Genomic DNA, 18,556 nt, shown 5'->3' with positions numbered 1-18,556 from the left:
CATACACAGGTTTTCACTTACTTGCTTCCATCCACCTGATCTCTGTCCTCTTTTTTTTTTTTTGGCTGCTCTGCAAGGCCGCTCTGGTCTTGTCCTTCTTGGTTCCCACAACTTAGGCCCCAACTTGTACCTCCTTCAACACAATTTTTTCCTTTGAACCACGAGAGTGGATGTTTGTTTTGGGAGAGATCTCAGCTGATACAGCTACATATGATCTCACTTTTTCAAAGCTCAGAACCAAGGATACTAAACAGTATGCTATGGAAGGAACCCTATATACCTAGTAAAACTATTTATAACTAAAAACCAAAGCAGTGTCTGATAAACATACAGTTCAGGCCAGTGGGTACCTCTGGGGGCCAAGCAGGGAATAAAATTGGGAGGTTAACTTCAACAATGTTGATCATGTTTTGTTTTGTCTTGGTTTTTCACTGTGCCACTCAGCTTTGGGATCTTAGTTCCCTGACCAGGGATTGAACCTGGGTCTTGGCAGTAAAAGTGAAACAGGAGGGAAGGGGGCAGGGCAAAACCTTTGAAAGAATGACATAGCCTGAGGACATGACATAAAAGGATTAGAACCAAATGGGTCCAAGATGGTGGACAAATCGACTTCCACTAGACCTTGAGCCTCAGTATACGTTCATTGTAACGCATCAGCAAGCTAAGTGACACATCCACAGGCTCCATGACAGTTCTAAGGAGACCATAATGATCAAAAAGTGAGTGGTGGCCCAATTCCTGGAAATCCCTGCCCCTTCCTAAAATAGCTGGAATACTCCCCCCACTCATTAGCCTATGAAATTACCCACCACTATAAAAACTGACAACACCATACCCTGGTGCCTTTCTCACCTTCTGAGATGGCCCACACTCTCTCTATGGAGTGTGTTTCTCTCTAAATAAATCCACTTCTTACCTATCACTTTGTCTTTCATTGAATTCTTTCTGTGATGAGACATCAAGAACCTGAGCTTCATTAAGTCCTGAAACCAGGTGTGTGATCTCAGTTGGAAGACTGTGGGTTTTGGCCAGGTTCGAGTCCCAGACTCATGGGTTCAAGTCCCAATCTGAGATGCATGGTTTCAAAAGCACTGAGTCCTAACTACTGGACAACCAGGGAATTCCCCATATCATGGTCTAACTCTTTAATTGGATGGTGTGTTCAAGGGAGTTCATTTTAATACTAGCTTCATGACTTAATACATAAATTATTTTACATGAATCAACTTTGAAAGCTAAAATATGGGGGAGGGACAGATCTGCTAAAACATAAGAAAAGAAAAAATCTCATAGGAGGCTGAAGTAAATGTCATAACCTAACATTATGCAATAATCTAGTTGGTACAGCCCAGAGGCAGAAAAAAACCCTTGGACTAATCTCTAGGTTATTTACTGTTAAGTTTTAAGAGTTCTCTACATATTCTGCATAGCAATCCCTTATCAGATACATGATTTGCAAATGTTTTTCCCATCTTTCACTGGGATTTTGATTAAGAAAAATTTGGGCTTGTCTTAGTCCATTTGGGCTGCTATGACAAAACGCTATAGACCGGATGGCTTACACAACAAACATTTATTTAGTAGAGTTCTGGAGGCTGGAAGTCCAGATCAAAGTGCTAGCAGATTTGGTGTCTGTTGAGAGTCCACTTCCTGGTTCTTAGACAGCTATCTTTTAGCTGTTTTGTCAAGGGGTAGAAGGCAAAAGAAAGCTCTCAGGGTCTCTTTTATAAGGGCACTAATCCCATTCATGAGGGTTCCACCCTCATGACCTAATCACCCCCCAAAGCCCCACCTTCTAAGACCATCACACTTGGGGTAAAGTTTCAGTATAGGAATATTGGACAGGGGTGACTCAAATATTCAGTCTGTATGAGTAGACATCCCAGATCTTGTCAAGTGTTTAATACATCACCCTATGGAATAGCGGGGCAGTTTAAAAAATGAAAAACACAGGGGAGCTACTAAAACAAAGATTTTCAAAATATTGTTAGAGAGAGAGAATCAGATTAATTTAATAATTAAATTGTACTTAATCTCAAGCAAATTAATCATTGCATGATTTTATTTATGTTAAAAAAAAAAACCAGGGCCTTCCTGGTGGCACAGTAGATAAGAATCTGCCTGCCAATGCAGGGGACATGGCTTTGATCCCGGTCCGGAAAGATCCCACATGCCTCGGGGCAACTAAGCCTGTGCTCCACAATTACTGAAGCCCACGTGCCCAGATCCCCTGCTCCGCAACTAGAGGAGCCACCACAAGGCGAAGCCCGTGCACCACAACGAAGAGTAGCCCCCGCTCGCCGCAACTAGAGAAAGCCCACGCTCAGCAACGAAGACCCAACACAGCCAAAAATAAATAAAAAATTAAATCTTAAAAAAAAATGTAATCAAACTTGGCATCACCTCACAACATCCAGAGTGATATTGTGCCCCTCCTAATATGAAGCAGTGAAAACTAAATGGTATCACCTATGAGAAAATCTTGTCCAAAATGTTTGGCCTGAATCTAATCATGAAGAATAATTGCGCAAATTCAGAATGTGAAACAGTTCAGAAGACAAATGGCCTGGACTCTTGCAAAAAGTCAATTTCTAAACAAATGTGGGAGACAATAGATGAACAACAAGGACCTACTGTTTAGCACAGGGAGAACCTAGGGGTAAAACAGGAATAAAGACACAGACCTACTAGAGAATGGACTTGAGGATATGGGGAGGGGGAAGGGTAAGCTGTGACAAAGCGAGAGAGAGGCATGGACACATATACACTACCAAACGTAAGGTAGATAGCTAGTGGGAAGCAGCCGCATAGCACAGGGAGATCAGCTCAGTGCTTTGTGACTGCCTGGAGGGGTGGGGTAGGGAGGGTGGGAGGGAGGGAGACGCAAGAGGGAAGAGATATGGGAACATATGTATATATATAACTGATTCATTTTGTTGTAAAGCAGAAACTAACACACCATTGTAAAGCAATTATACTCCAATAAAGATGTTATAAAAAATAAAATAAATAAAAAAACTACAAAATAACAAAAAATAATCTTGTAATAATCTATGATGGAAAAGAATGGAAAAGGAATATGAATATATATAGAACTGAATCACTATGCTGTACACCTGAAACTTACCTTATATTGTAAATCAACTATACTTCAATTAAAAAAAAACCAAAGGTAGGGGAGAAGGTTGGGGAAGGAACAATTCTAAAGGTCAAGGACCTTTAGTTCCTTCTTAAGGGCTACAGATAATATTCTGAGCCATGTCCTGTGAGCTGTCTTATAGATAATGAAACCCCCGCCAGGTGGAAGGAGTTAACTACATAATGATGAGACTGTAGCTATGACATAAGCTGCCACAGTTCCAAGAATTGGCCTCAAGGAAGTGGGAACAAACCGACCCTGGAACTGAAGACTAACTCTACTTAAAACAGTCAAGATGATGCTCATCAGACCACCGATGACCCATTTCAAGGTGACTCTCAGGGACTTCCCTGGTGGTGCAGTGGTTAAGAATCCGCCTATCAATGCAGGCGACGCGGGTTCGAGCCCTGCTCTGGGAAGATCCCACATGCCGCACAGCAACTAAGCCCATGCACCACAGCTACTGAGCCTGTGCTCTAGAGCCCTCGAGTCACAACTATGGAAGCCCGCGTGCCACAATTATTGAAGCCCGCGCACCTAGAGCCCATGCTTCTCAACAAGAGAAGCCACCGCAATGAGAAGCCCACACACACCACAACAAAGAGTAGCCTCCGCTCGCCGCAACTAGAGAAAGCCTGCGTGCAGCAACGAAGACCCAATGCAACTAAAAATAAATTTAAAAAAAAGAAAAAAAAAGATGACCGTCAGAGCTACCTGTGCTGTTTCTGCATGTAGCCCCTCCCTCAGCCTATAAAAGCTCTTGCCCACTGATTGTCAGTGGGGGAAGTCGATCTTCTGACAGGCATCCGCCCTCCCCCGTCCCCCGTTGCCGGCATCCGAATTAAAGCAAGCTTTCCTTTCCACCACCTTTGCCTCTTTATTGGCTTTTGAGTGGCGAGCAGCCAGTTATAGGTACATATTCAATTATTTGAGATGAAAAGCCATGATGTGTATGACTTGTTTCACACGGGTCAGGTGAAATAAATATAAGGCAGCGTGGCAAAAAGTTAACAATTGACGGACTACATAAAGGATATACAAGGTTTCTTTAGTACCGTTCTCTCAACTTTTCTATAGGCTTGGTGAATGTCAAGATAAAAATTTGAGGGGGAAGAATGCAAAAGAACAGTAAAAGAAGAGCATCCCTTGGTTAATAAAACACTTGTGCTTTGACGTTGTTAAACTTGGCATTGCATTTCTTTGGAATCTTGAAATAAATATTTTTAAAACGTGGATATTTTTGCTGAAGCGTCTAAATTTAGATTACAGGGTAGCCATGGAGAAATATTTGCCCTTTGAATCAGATGCTGAAAAGGTAGAGTTGATTTTGGCAGGGTGTGCCCTGCCTACTGGCTAGAAGAAAACGTTCTCCCTATGCTAAGCATATTTGAATTTTACAGTACAACTATCCACAAGATACATTTACTGTTTACCATAATAAGAGTTAGGACAGAAATTGTCCCTCTTATGGAAAGGAGGAGCTAGAGGAATCTAACAGATGGGGTAACGATAAAAACTATATGGAGAGGGTGAGATGCATGCTTGGTCTTGGGAACACAGAAAGGATCTAATTCTAAGTATTTTTTCATATGTGGAGGAGCAGAAGGCACCATGGAAACTATGTAAATGGAGTCAAAGGAAAGGGCTTGTGAAAATAAGACAAGGGGTTTTATTAGGGGGGAAGGTTGCTTCAAAAATAACATGTAAAGTTTATTGTAGATGATTTTAAAGACATAGAAAAGCACCAGGAAGAAAACAGAGCCACCAACGTGCTACCACAGAGGATAGCATTTAGGTTGCTTCCAGGCTGTTTTCTACACATTAGTAAAAATGATGATGATGATGATGAGCAAATGTTTATTCTGGGAATCTAAAAAAGAAAACAAAGGAACAAACATAATACAGAAACAGACTCACAGATACAGAGAACAAACGGGTGGTTGCCACAGGGGAGGGGTTGGGGGGGATGAGTGAAATAGGTGACGGAGATTAAGAGGTACAAACTTCCATTTACAAAATATATGTACAACATAGGGAATTTACTCAATAATATTGCAAAATCTTTGTATGGTGACAGATGGCAGCTAGACTTATCATGGGACCATTTTGTAATGCATAAAAATATCACATTGTTGTAGACCTGAAACTAATATAATATTGTAAGGCAATTATACTTCAATTAAAAATGTAAAAAAACAGGGACTTCCCTGGTGGTGTAGTGGTTAAGAATCCACCTGCCTTGGGCTTCCCCGGTGGCGCAGTGGTTGAGAGTCCGCCTGCCGATGTAGGGGACACGGGTCCGTGCCCCGGTCTGGGAGGATCCCACATGCCGCGGAGCGGCTGGGCCCGTGAGCCATGGCTGCTGAGCCTGCGCGTCCCGAGCCCGTGCTCCGCAACGGGAGAGGCCACAAGAGTGAGAAGCCCGCGTACCACGAAAACAAAAATAATAATAATTAATTTTAAAAAATAATGTTTTCACATCATATTGCATTTGACCCCACAAAAATAGTCTTTCATTATTGAGGGGGAAAAAGAAGGGTTTTATTATACACTTTGCTACGTGCCAGGTACCCACATTTTCTAAGATAACACGACTCTGCGAGGTGAGAGCTATCCCTTTTGTCTTTCACTAACAGCACAGTCACCATGTTCATCTAACTTGCTCACGTGCCTAGTACGAGGTGGAATCCAGAGTCAACTTCACGTCCTCTGACATTTTTGTCCTCCAGAAATAGATAAAAGATTTATGATGTTATCACTAATCTTAAATGTGCATGTAAGAATTCTTGTACCATTTCAAAGAGCTAATTATCTTTATGAGCGACCAGAAGTACATTTAGACCAAAAGTATATTCTTTGAGCATCTAAGGATCAATGAACTCATTCAACAAAAATTTGAGTGTCTTATATTCTAGGCATGGTGTCGAGAACATATATTATTCCTTTTAAGTCTCAAGAAGGTCCCTGCGAAATTATTACAGTTTCCATCTTTCAGATGGAGTGAAGGGATTTTCCCCAAGGGATGCCAGCTAGTAAGAGCACAGCCACTGGTGGCTTTGTAATGAGCCGGCCGACCTGGTGAGCTGAACAGCATTTCCCAGAATTCTCCTCTCTGTGTGTTTTCATTGCGGGGGATGGGGGTGGGGCTACAAAAGACATTCTGCGTCTGATTGGGAAGGGAGGGGTGGAGCCAGAGCCCTGTGGTGGTTTACACTCAGCAGGACTATGCAAGGCACCCAGGTGCTGTTGGAGTTCACCTGCACGGGTTACTTGCTGGCCCAGCCTCCCCGGAGCTACTCTTTTCTCGCCCCAGGTGCTCCAGATGTGACTTAGCTCTTTGACAAAGAGTGCTTTACCTTCTCTCACAGGACACCACATCCTCAAATTTGGAGCCTGGCGGTGAGCTGACATCGGTTCCCCTCTGTCTCTGGATTTGTCTGTCCTCCTTCTACCCACTTTATGAACAGTTTTTTCTCTTTCCGACTGCCTGCCCTGTGGACGTCAGCCTCCAGCGTTAGAAAGCAAGAGGATAGCTTTACAGAGACCGTTTAACCAGCTTCCACAATTGCAGAAGGTCAGATCCTTGTTACGTACCCAGTGGTTTGCTTTCTGTGATCGAACCCCGATTATTGATAGAAGCCCAAACTTAAAAACCAAACAAACAAAGAAAAAAACAAAAAAACAGAAAACAACTATGTGGCCAGATGGAAATAACTTGATCATTCATCTTTAAATACCTTGGAGTCACAGCTGAACCTACTTTTGAGAATTATCTAATTAAGCTGAGAGGGAAGAGAGGTATTTTTTCCAGAGTCTGGAATTTTTGAATGATGAATTAAATAGTTTCATGTAACTATGGCAAATTATTAATTACGTTACTGGAGTTGATTATTAGGATCTTAAAAGTTGCTTCTGGCACCTATAGCTGCTGTAATAAATGATCACAAACAGCAGCTTAACACAGATTTATTATTTTATATAGTTGTGGAGGTCGGAAGTAAAAAATGAGTTTCAGGGACTTCCCTAGTGGTACAGTGGTTAAGAATCCTCCTGCCAATGCAGGGGACACGAGCCCTGGCCCGGGAAGATCCCACATGCCGTAGAGCAATGAAGCCCGTGCACCACAACCACTGAGCCTGCTCTCTAGAGCCCACGAGCCACAACTACTGAGCCTGCGTGCTGCAACTACTGAAGCCCGTGCGCCTGGAGCCTGTGCTCCGCACTGAGAAGCCACCGCAGTGAGAAGCCCCTGGGCACCACAACTAGAGAAAGCCCGTGCACAGCAACGAAGACCCAACGCAGCCAAACATAAATAAATACAATTTATAAGGAAAAAAAATGAGTTTCAATGGGTCAAAGCCCAGGTGCTGGGGGTAGCTGTGCTCTGTCTGGCCTCTCTGGGCGAGGGTGAGTTTCCGGGCCTTTTCCAGCCTCTAGCCGCCCACATTACTTGGCCTGCGGCTCCTGCCTCCAACTTCAAAGCACGTCTCTAACCTCTGCTTTCCTCCTCTTGGACTCTGACTCTCGCTTTCTTTGGATAAGGACCCTGTGATTGCATCGGCCAACCTGGGTAATTGAGGATAGGCTCCCGATCTGGATCCTGGTCCTTAACTAGATCATATCTGCAAAATCCCTTTTGCTGTGTAACATAATATATTCAAAAATTCTCAGGGTTAGGATGTGGGTATTTTGGGGAAGCCTTTAATCTGACTACCACAGGCACCATGGAAGTTTTTCCTTGTTTCTTTTCTTCTAATGTAAACTTTTAATCAACATGTAACATCTATTTAGAAAAGTGGATAAGTCATAAGCATATGGATGAATGAATTTTTCGCCAAGTGAATAATACATCCCAGATTAAGAAACAGAGCATACTCCAAAATCCAGAAGTGTCCTTCCCGTCACTCTCTCCACCCCCAAAGGCAACCACTGTCCTAACTTCTAATGCCACAGGCTCATTTTGCCTGGTTCTGAACTGCACATCGATGGAATTATGTAGTATGCACTCTTTTGTGTCAGATTTTTTTTTTTTTGATGTGGACCATTTTTAAAGTCTTTATTGAATTTGTTACAATATTGCTTCTGTTTTTATGTTTTGGTTTTTTGGCCACAAGGCATGTGGGATCTTAGCTCCCCGACCAGGTATTGAGCCCATACGCCCTGCGCTGGAAGGCAAAGTCCCAACCACTGGACCGCCAGGGAATTCGCTTGTGTCCGTCTGATTTCTTTTGCTCAATCCTTATGAGTCGTTTATGTTGAACATCCATTTTCACTTCTGTATAGTTTACCAGTATTATGAATAAATTTCAGTTTCTTTATCCATTCTACAGTTGTTGGGCATTTGGATGTTTTCCGGTTGGGAACTATGATAAGTAGTTCTGCCATGAACATACTTGCACGTGTCTTCTGATGAACACAAACATGCATCTCTGCTGTATGTAATCTGAGAAATGGGACTGCCGGGTCACGGGGTTTGCATACACTCAGCTTCCCCAGGTACTGCAGAAACACCGTTCTGCTCCATCCGCATCCCTCCCATTCCTGAGGCTGCCCCTTACCCCTGTCCCTGACCTCCTTGTTATTCTGCAACCTCTGATCCCGCCTCCCAACACCCTATGCCCCAGGAACTGGCGACGGGGTAAAGTTCAACTCTGGAATGAAGCTGAGGGATCAGATGAATGTAGGTACTTCATGCATGCCTTGGTTGATTCTTAAAATGATGCAAGTGTTAACTGTCTATTTATTTTAGGCTGTGACATAATGTCCCTTGGGTCAAATGAAGGTGCATGCCAATGGTGTGTTAAAATACATGCATTCAGAAGACGACTGGGGTGTTTTGTACTTGGTGGCAGGGCATTAAAGCTTCAAGTGTCAGGTGGGAAAGAGCGTCAGAAAGGTTTTTAAAAAACAAAAAAAAAACAACGAGGAGAATGGCAAAAAATAAATACCTTCTTCCACCTGATGGAATCTTTGCTGGTTCTAGGCTCTTGTGGGGAACTTAGGAAGCTCTGAAAGCTGTGCTTGGCTGGTAGCAAGCAGGTAGCTTGTGTGTCTCCTGCTTTATGTAGCTGGCAAAGTTTAGTTCTGTGTTCTTTGCCACTGGGGGAACTTTATACCTATAGGTCAATCCATCCCCATCTTAATGAGACAACCATGCAGTTAGAATCCTTGAAAGGCTGTAAGATTGTAGAGAATTCAGAGTATTGGGCTGGTCATTATTCTTTTTTTATAAAGAAAAAAAGAGAGAGCTGAAGAACTTATATTCTAGTAATTCCAGTTACTAATTAGAAAGTGTTAGCCATGTCGGACCAAGATCTGTATCAAGGTAAACGTTTAATTTATAGTGTACCTTGTCATCATAAAATTGAGTTTTTAAATATTTTACTGCAAAGAGCAAGATGTTCTTTTGTCATATTCTGCTCGCTGCAAAGTCTTTATAATTAAATTCTGTGGGATGTGTAACCTTTGTGAGGTTAGATTTTGGCAAAGCTTGTCTAATCGGTTTGTTGTAGGAAATTCCATCTTGTTATTGTTATGGAAAATAAATCTACTCACAAAATTGTAATGAACATACCCACTTTGGGATAATTCTCACACTACCTATGACTGCATTAATTTTGTTTCGTTATCTCCTCTATGTGAGTGGTACGAATCCATGGGCTGGTCAGTATTCTAGCCTCTGCTCTCTTAAAGGCCTGGAGAAAGAAACCAACCCCTGTCTAACCCCACACAAAGCCCAGTTCTTCTGGAGGTTAGGCTGGGTCCTATGGGGAGTAGGTTGATAAAGTCTTTCCCTCTCACGTAGCTAGAAAGATTCTGGGTTCTTAATTCAAACATTATCTTAACCCCATCATTGCCATCATTCATATCTTAAACCTTTGGTGGCTTTAATTTTTTTTTTAATTAACATTATTTTGTGTTAGACTGTGGGTTTCTTGACCTGCTCTAGGCCAGACTTGCCTGTAAGTGAAAATGAGCGACCAGGAAGCTTTCTCCAGGTTATAAACAGGGAAGTTATTACTGCAATTAGGTGTCAAACATCATCACAGAAAACGGGAAGTCTTCCCTTAGGCACCCAGCTTACACTCCACCTACACTACTCAGGAGGGCAGTATTCCCCAGCGAGGTGACCCGGGGTCCCTGGAGCCCTCCTTCAACCCCAGCCTCCACCCTTCGTCCTTTCGTCTTTACAGACTTCCTCCTGCCCGGGGCTTCCGCTCCCTCCCAGCAGCTCCAGAGGCTCATCTGTCGGGCGGGCCCCGAAGCCAGTTTCCTTGGTCTCCTCATCTTTGCCTGAGGAAGCCCTGAGGAAACCCCGAGGAAACCCCAGAAGGCGGTGCCTGCTTGAGGGGAGAGGCTGGAGAATGGGGGAGGGGGGAGGGGGTGCTTTCTGTCTTGTGAAACAGGAGGGAAGGAGGCAGGGCACAACCTTTGAAAGAATGACACAGCCCGAGGACATGACGTAAACTGATTAGAAACAAATGGGTCCAAGACGGCAGACAAGTCACGTCCACTAGACCTTGAGCCTCTGTATACGCTCACATCAGCAAGCTAAATGACGCACCCACAGGCCCCATGACAGTTCCAAGACCGACCGTAAGGATCAAAAAGTGGACAGGGGCTTCCCTGGTGGCGCAGTGGTTGGGAGTCCGCCTGCCGATGCAGGGGACGCCGGTTCGTGCCCCGGTCCGGGAAGATCCCACATGCGGCGCAGCGGCAGGGCCCGTGAGCCACGGCCGCTGAGCCTGCGCATCCGGAGCCTGTGCTCCGCAACGGGAGAGGCCACAACAGTGGGAGGCCCGCGTACCTAAAAAAAAAAAAAGTGGGCAGTGGCCCAATTCCTGGAAACCCCGCCCCTTCCTAAAATAGCTGGAATACTTCTCCCCCTCATTAGCCTATGAAATCACCCACCCCTATAAAAACTGACAACCCCCATACCCTGGTGCCTTTCTCACCTTCTGAGATGGCCCACGCTCTGTGGAGTGTGTTTCTCTCTAAATAAATCCACTTCTAACCGATCACTTTGTCTCCCGCTGAGTACTTTCTGCGATGAGACATCAAGAACCTGAGCTTCATTAAGTCCTGAAACCAGGTATGTGATCTCAGTTGGAAGACTGTGGGTTTTGGCCGGGTTCAAGTCCAAATCTGGCTTTAGGCTGGGTTGAGTCCCGGCACGTGGCTCCAAGTCCCAATCTGAGGTGCACGGTTTCAGCTGGGGCTCAGGCCGGAGGCTGCTGGCGGTGGGGGTGAGCCAGCTGGTCCCGGGGGCACGGGGCGCCATGTGGTCAGGGAGGCAGAGGCCACGCCACGCCCACGGGAAAGGCATGACAGAATGTTCCATCCCTGGAGCGCTCAGTCCTCTCCCCAAAGCAGCCTCCAATCCTGTTCCTGAAAATTCTCTTTCCACTCACCTTCATCTCTTGAAACTTTGTTTTCTTCCTGCCTTTGAGGGAAGCCAGGAGGCCCTTCCCTCACGGGGTCACTGTGAGTTGGGGCCTGGAGAGGGACAAGGCATTCCCGGCCTTCCAAGCTCTACCCGTGCTGGCCTTGTCTTCATGGCAACAGCCCGGGCTGGGGGCCAGGTCTCCAGGTATGTTATGAGCCAAGAGGACTTTGTGGGCTGTCCCCAGGTCTAACCACCACACCATCCAAAAGGTTTATGAGTGAATGTTGAGAGCATAACTATCTCATATTGAGGAACTGTCTGGTCAAAAGGAATTTTTCATTAAACATCCAACAACTATTTATTGTGTACTTACCATATGTTAGGCTTGGTTGTAGCTCTAGAGGGATTTCAGAGAGCAAGACACACAAATCTCTGCCTACCCTCATAGAGTGGGAGGAAACAGGCAATAAACAAAAGAGATAAGCAAATTTCACAGTAGGTTAGAAGGTCGAAAGTACTAAGGAAAAAAGAAAGCAGGAAGGAGAAAGGGGAAATGGGGGTGCAGAGTGAGGGTAAGTTTTACTTTTATTTAGGGTAGTCAGGGAAGGTCTCTCTGGAAAGGTAACATTTGAGCCAAGACTTAAAGGAAGAGAGGGACTGGGCCATGCAGTTTTCTAGGGGAAGAGGGTTCTGGCAGAAGGAACAGCAAGTACAAAGGCCCTGAGGCAGCAGCGTGCCTGGCACAACAAGGTGGCCGGTGTAGTCAGAGCAGAGTCAAAGGAGGGGAGAACAGTGGGACAAGAGGTCAGAGAAGTACCAGGAAGGCCAGCTCCTTGGGGCCTCTGGGACTTGGGCTTCTCCTCTGAGTCAGATGGGAACCATCAGAGTGTTTTGAGAGGAGGGCAGACCTGACTGGTTTTAAGGATCCTTCAGCTGCCTGTTGAGAATGGGCGGTAACAGGATGAAGACAGAAGGAGGAAGACATTTAGGAGGTTGCTGTGCTCATCTGGGTGAGAAGTGGTTAGATTCAAGATCTCCTCTGAAGGTGGGCTCATCAGGGCTTACTGATGGATTGCACGTGTGATAGAAAAGACAGATGATTCTAAGATTTTTGAAATGAGATTAACCAGGACCCAAATGATGTAAGAAAGGTTCTGTGAAGGAAGGAGTTTGGGGATCTAGATGGATTCTTTCAGGCTAGAGGACAGATATATACAGACAAGGAAGAAATATGGGAGCAGAGGGGAGACCTGGAGAGCAGGTGTTCTGAACAGCCACAGGGGTTACAGTGGAGGGTAGGAGTCATTACGGAGAGAATTAGTACCTATCAGAGTTCTGGAAGAAAACAGAATGCATAATCTGCTGGGATAGTTATGAGGAGCATTAATGATGCTATTTACGAGGGTGTGGGCGGTTAAAATAAATCAGCAAAGGATGGCATAGCACCCTGGGCTGCCTCCAATGGCCATCTGACTCAGAAGACAAGTCCAAGTCCTGGGGGCCAGGGAAGGTAGGGGTATCAAAACCCCGAGATCGTTGCTGTGTGGAAAGAGGGCTGTCCCTTGTGAACTGTGGCCTCCAGGAGAGGAACAGTAGCCGCCACTAACCTACAGCTTGGCAGGAAGGGAGCTGGGAAAATAGAAACCCACCCTTGCCATCTCCCGCTGGGGCCTCTTACTGGATGAAGCCAGGGGGCAAGAGAGCCCTTAACTGTTAGTGCAGTCAGCTGGGAGTGCAGCAGGGGCAGTGCGGGGGAGCGTAGAGCCTGGAGAGCCCCCCTTGAAAGCCCACCCAGCTTTCAAAACAAGCCAGGAGTTCAGCTTTAGGTGATAGGGACCAAGAACGGCTTGATTAGAGAATATGCCAAGTTGTGCTTCGGGAAATGTAAAAGTCGTGATAGGATTAATTGGGCGGGGAGTCAAGGAGGAGGCTCTTTGGTGACCGAGGGAACGGAGAGAAAGATACTCATTTTTCTGTGATGGCGTCATGCTGAGAGAGAGGCATTGTTCAAAGAGTTTTACAGGCATCCTCTCTGGCAGAACTCCCAAACAACGCCAGCCATTGCATGAGCGTGAAAGAATACACGTCAGTGGTTTAGCACAGTGCCCAGGATATAGAAACATTCAACATGTGTTATCTGTTAGCTGTCATCCCCATTTTAAAGATGATTAAAAAACCAAAAACAAACGTTGTGCCACAGAAAAGTTGCTCAACTAGTAAGTGGTGTTGAAACACAGGGGCATTCTGAGTCTGGCTCCCACATTCCCAAGGTCATGTCCAACCTGTGTTTTCTGCAACGCCCTGAGAAACATTCAAAGGAAGAACTGGTAAGTCTTGGAGACGGACACGGGTCAATGCCTGCAATGTGGGAACACTAGGGACCGAAGCCAACAACAAGGGAGAGGCAGAACTGGAGAGGCAAGAGATAAATGTGGAAACAATTTGCTGAGGGAGGCAGGGACAAGTTGCATTAAGGGGACACCTGGCTGGGTTAGACTTAGAGGGAAGAAGAGGCCCTGAGAGAAAGGTGACACTGCCGGAAAGGGGAGGAAGGGCCTTGGGAATTAGATGCAAGGTCTGCGAGTGACTAGGGGCTGATCCCAAAGTCAGACACCTTCATTCATTTTTCCTTTTAAAATCCTCTGGAAGCCACGGAGCCACTAAGCCCATGCGCTACAACTACTGAGCCTGCGCTCTAGAGCCCGTGAGCCACAACTACTGAAGCCCGCGCGCCTAGAGCCTGTGCTCCACAAGAGAAGCCGCTGCAATGACAAGCCTGTGCACCGCAACGAAGAGTAGCCCCCGCTCGCCGCAACTAGAGAAAGCCTGCGTGCAGCAAAAAACACCCAAAACAGCCAAAAAAACAAAAAAAAAAGTCCTCTGGAAGTCTCTCAAGATGTTAACTCTTCTATTTCTAGGGATTTATCTTACGGAAGCCCGGGAGCCAGTGTTTACCACATGGTGCCCGCCTTACAGAAATTCAGTTTTTGTTAAATGAATGAAATGATGCAGGGCTTTGGGTGCGCTTGAATTCACTTCCATGTGCTGATTCAGTTTTGTGGTATCGTTGTTCTGTAGGTCCAACGTCATCTACTTTTTTACATCCCTCAGAACTATGCTGATACTGTGCCTGCATCATTGATGTCTGCTAGCTGAATCTAAATTCAGTTAATAATGGACACTTGCATTAACATATTGATATTAGAATCTGAATGATGTATATAATTTCCTTTGCATAATCTCCACTGCTCACAGACCGACCTCATTTTTTACTGTTAAAATTGACCCTAATCTACTCTTTAATCCTCATTTTGGACCACTCTCCTATGTGAACTGTTGGAAACAGTCTGGTTTGCTCACCATTTTCCAGATGTGCTTTTCACACTTAATACCTTTGTGACTCCTAAATGGTGACTTGGAAGGCCCCACTGAATTTTTTTTTTTTTTATGATGATTCATCCTTAGGCAAATTCTTAAACTTTCTAAGCCTCAGTTTCCTCATTCTTAAAATGAGAATAATAGAGTCTAGCTCAGACTTGCCTGTGGTGAGATAATGCACATATTATGCATTTTCAAATTTCAGCTCTCTCATGTACTAGCTGTGTGATCTTGTCTAGGCCCCCTGGTCTTTGGGCTCCGATTTCCTCCTTTATGAAATGCGGCGAGGGCAGAAAGCATTCTGCAGTGCTTGTGCTCAGTTCAAGGTAGTGCTGTCCCACCGGGCTTGCAGCTACATGTCCTTGGGCGTTACCACATGGTGCCCGCCTTACAGAAATTCAGTTTTTGTTAAATGAATGAAATGATGCAGGGCTTTGGGTGCGCTTGAATTCACTTCCATGTGCTGATTCAGTTTTGTGGTATCGTTGTTCTGTAGGTCCAACGTCATCTACTTTTTTACATCCCTCAGAACTATGCTGATACTGTGCCTGCATCATTGATGTCTGCTAGCTGAATCTAAATTCAGTTAATAATGGACACTTGCATTAACATATTGATATTAGAATCTGAATGATGTATATAATTTCCTTTGCATAATCTCCACTGCTCACAGACCGACCTCATTTTTTACTGTTAAAATTGACCCTAATCTACTCTTTAATCCTCATTTTGGACCACTCTCCTATGTGAACTGTTGGAAACAGTCTGGTTTGCTCACCATTTTCCAGATGTGCTTTTCACACTTAATACCTTTGTGACTCCTAAATGGTGACTTGGAAGGCCCCACTGAATTTTTTTTTTTTTTATGATGATTCATCCTTAGGCAAATTCTTAAACTTTCTAAGCCTCAGTTTCCTCATTCTTAAAATGAGAATAATAGAGTCTAGCTCAGACTTGCCTGTGGTGAGATAATGCACGTATTATGCATTTTCAAATTTCAGCTCTCTCATGTACTAGCTGTGTGATCTTGTCTAGGCCCCCTGGACTTTGGGCTCCGATTTCCTCCTTTATGAAATGCGGCGAGGGCAGAAAGCATTCTGCAGTGCTTGTGCTCAGTTTAATAGTGCTGTCCCACCGGGCTTGCAGCTACATGTCCTTGGGCACTTCTCAGTCTCTCTGGGCCTCAGCTTTCTCAGTTGTGAAGTTAGCGTATTAAGAGCACCTGACCATTGTGAAGATCAGTGACGTGTATCCAGGATGCTTGCCAAGGACTAAAACATCATAGTAGTTCCCTTTTAGTGGAGATGGGTGACAGCATTATAGCTGATGTCACCAGCCATTAACATCTTCCAACCCTTGCTTACAAAGCACTTTTTCGATAATTTAGTTTTCCATGTAGCTTTCCTGTGGTGAAATTCAAAAGCTATTTCCATTTACCCAAAAGCAAACCTTAGTGTGTGCATTTGGGATGGCTTGGATTCAATTGCGTGAGGGATCCAAACATGATTCTCGCCTTATTTGGAGACCACTTCAAATAAGGCAGGTCCCAACTGTGGAGTTGCTGATGGACAGTTTTCTCCCCTTTCCTCCTCTTCATTGTCTGTAAGTGGGAGTCAAATCTGGGTTTCTGTCACTTGACAGCTGAAGGGGGAAGATATTCTGCCTCTTGTCAGAAATCCTTGTGTCTCTATTCCAAACCTAGGAACAGTGCTTGTCATGGACGTCAGGGTAAGTTGTAAAGGAACTAGTAGGGCTTGTACAAGGGAAAACTCCTGTCATCTTTTCTGACCTCTTGTAATGGTTACCATGCTGCCCACACCAGAATTGCAGTTTTGGACAATGACCAGTGCTTGGGATATAAATTCTTGTAACATGTTTTGGGGCTTTTACTTTTATGATTTTGCTACAAAATGAAGTATGCAACTCCTTCGTCTATCTCTGAAAGGTTAAATTCTCTCCTCTTCATGTCTTTGTTATTTGCTAACTTTGGTAATCTTGTAGCATCAGCTCATACTGTCCCACAGGAATATATGCGCTGTAACTTCAACTAATCAAGTTGTTCCAAGTAGTTATCCATCGTAACAATTTAACTAGCCTGGATGCCCTATCTCAGTTGGTGGCACAACCTTGACCTACTAAGCCCCAAACTTGAGATTTTTGTGACTTTTCCTCTCATTCCACTTCAACCTCATCTTACTGATTGAACTTCCTATTTCTGAGCTTCTTTTTAAAATTTATTTTACTTACATTTATTTTTGGCTGCATCAGGTCTTTGTTGCTGTGCGCGGGTTTTCTCTAGTTGCGGCGAGCAGGGGCTACTCTTCGTTGCAGTGCACGGGCTTCTCATTGCGGTGGCTTCTTTTGTTGTGGAGCATGGGCTCTAGGCACGTGGGCTTCAGTAGTTGTGGCATGTGGGCTCAGAAGTTGTGGCTCGTGGGTTCCAGAGCGCAGGCTCAGTAGTTGTGGCACAAGGCCTTCGTTGCTCCGTGGCATGTGGGATCTTCCCAGACCAGGGTTCGAACCCGTGTCCCCTGCCTTGGCAGGTGGATTCTTAACCACTGCACCACCAGGGAAGCCCTGAACTTGCTATTTCTGAACCCATCTCTCTCTCCATCTTTACAATGATTGCCCTAATGCATCTCATCTCTTTCCTATTTTCGGGGTCGACTAAGTGATTTTCCTGCCTCTTGGTCTTAACCCTGTCAAATCTATCCTACAATGAAAAGAATCCTTTCTGGCTTAGAACCCTTCAGTTGTTCCCAATTTTAACTCCCCCCCCAATTTAAACTTTGATTTAATGGGTCCCATTCATACTTCCAAAGTCACCCCAAGTAGTCATATTAAACTTGAATTCCTTAAACCTGGAATGTTATTCACGTCTTGGCCCTCTGTTGTTCATGTACCTGGAATCCCTTTCCACACACTGAAGACTCAAACTTCTACCATCTCCCCCTCCCACAGGTGGGTTAACCTTCCTTCTTGTCATTCTTTGCAACGATGTAAGCATCATTTCTCCTAAAAGACACTGAAATCTTGGATGGCAAAGCTGTAGCTCATTCCTTCATCTCAATCCCCATCAGTGTTTGCTGAACCAACAGATACAAGAAAAGACTGCTGATGCACTCGTTCAAACACGTTTGGATCGCTCCCTTACAAACATATATAAAAACTTTTGCTATGTGGTGTCTAAATAATTAAAAGCTGGCGCGTACAGGGTGCTTGCTGTAGGCTAAGAACACATATTAACCCATTACACCCTCACAACCCTATGAAGTAGGCACAAATATTATCTACAGTTTACAAGTGAGGAAAATTGAGGCTCAGAGGTTGTGATTTGCTCAAAGTCACACACTGAACAGCCCGGCATGGCCCAGGGTCAGTCCCGCTCCAGGGTCTGCTCTAAACCACTACCTTTAACTTTTCTATGCTGTGGTTGTTATTCTACTGCGTAGGAATTGGGATTACAATGTCCTCTCCACGAGGACAGTATTTTGCTCGCTGTTGTACCTTAGGATTCCGAATAGGGCTCGTTGGCTATGCCGAGTGAATGAATCCGCAGCCTACCACGGCATTAAGGGAATTTTCTGGACCCTTGTGCACTGCTCCAGCCTCAAATCCTACTACTGTCTTCCAAGAGCATCCTAGTGACGCAT

This window comes from Neophocaena asiaeorientalis, unplaced genomic scaffold (assembly GCF_003031525.2).
Source record: "Neophocaena asiaeorientalis asiaeorientalis breed wild unplaced genomic scaffold, Neophocaena_asiaeorientalis_V1.1 scaffold45, whole genome shotgun sequence".
NCBI classification, from domain to species: domain Eukaryota; kingdom Metazoa; phylum Chordata; class Mammalia; order Artiodactyla; family Phocoenidae; genus Neophocaena; species Neophocaena asiaeorientalis.
Note: the sequence above shows the minus strand (reverse complement) of the source record.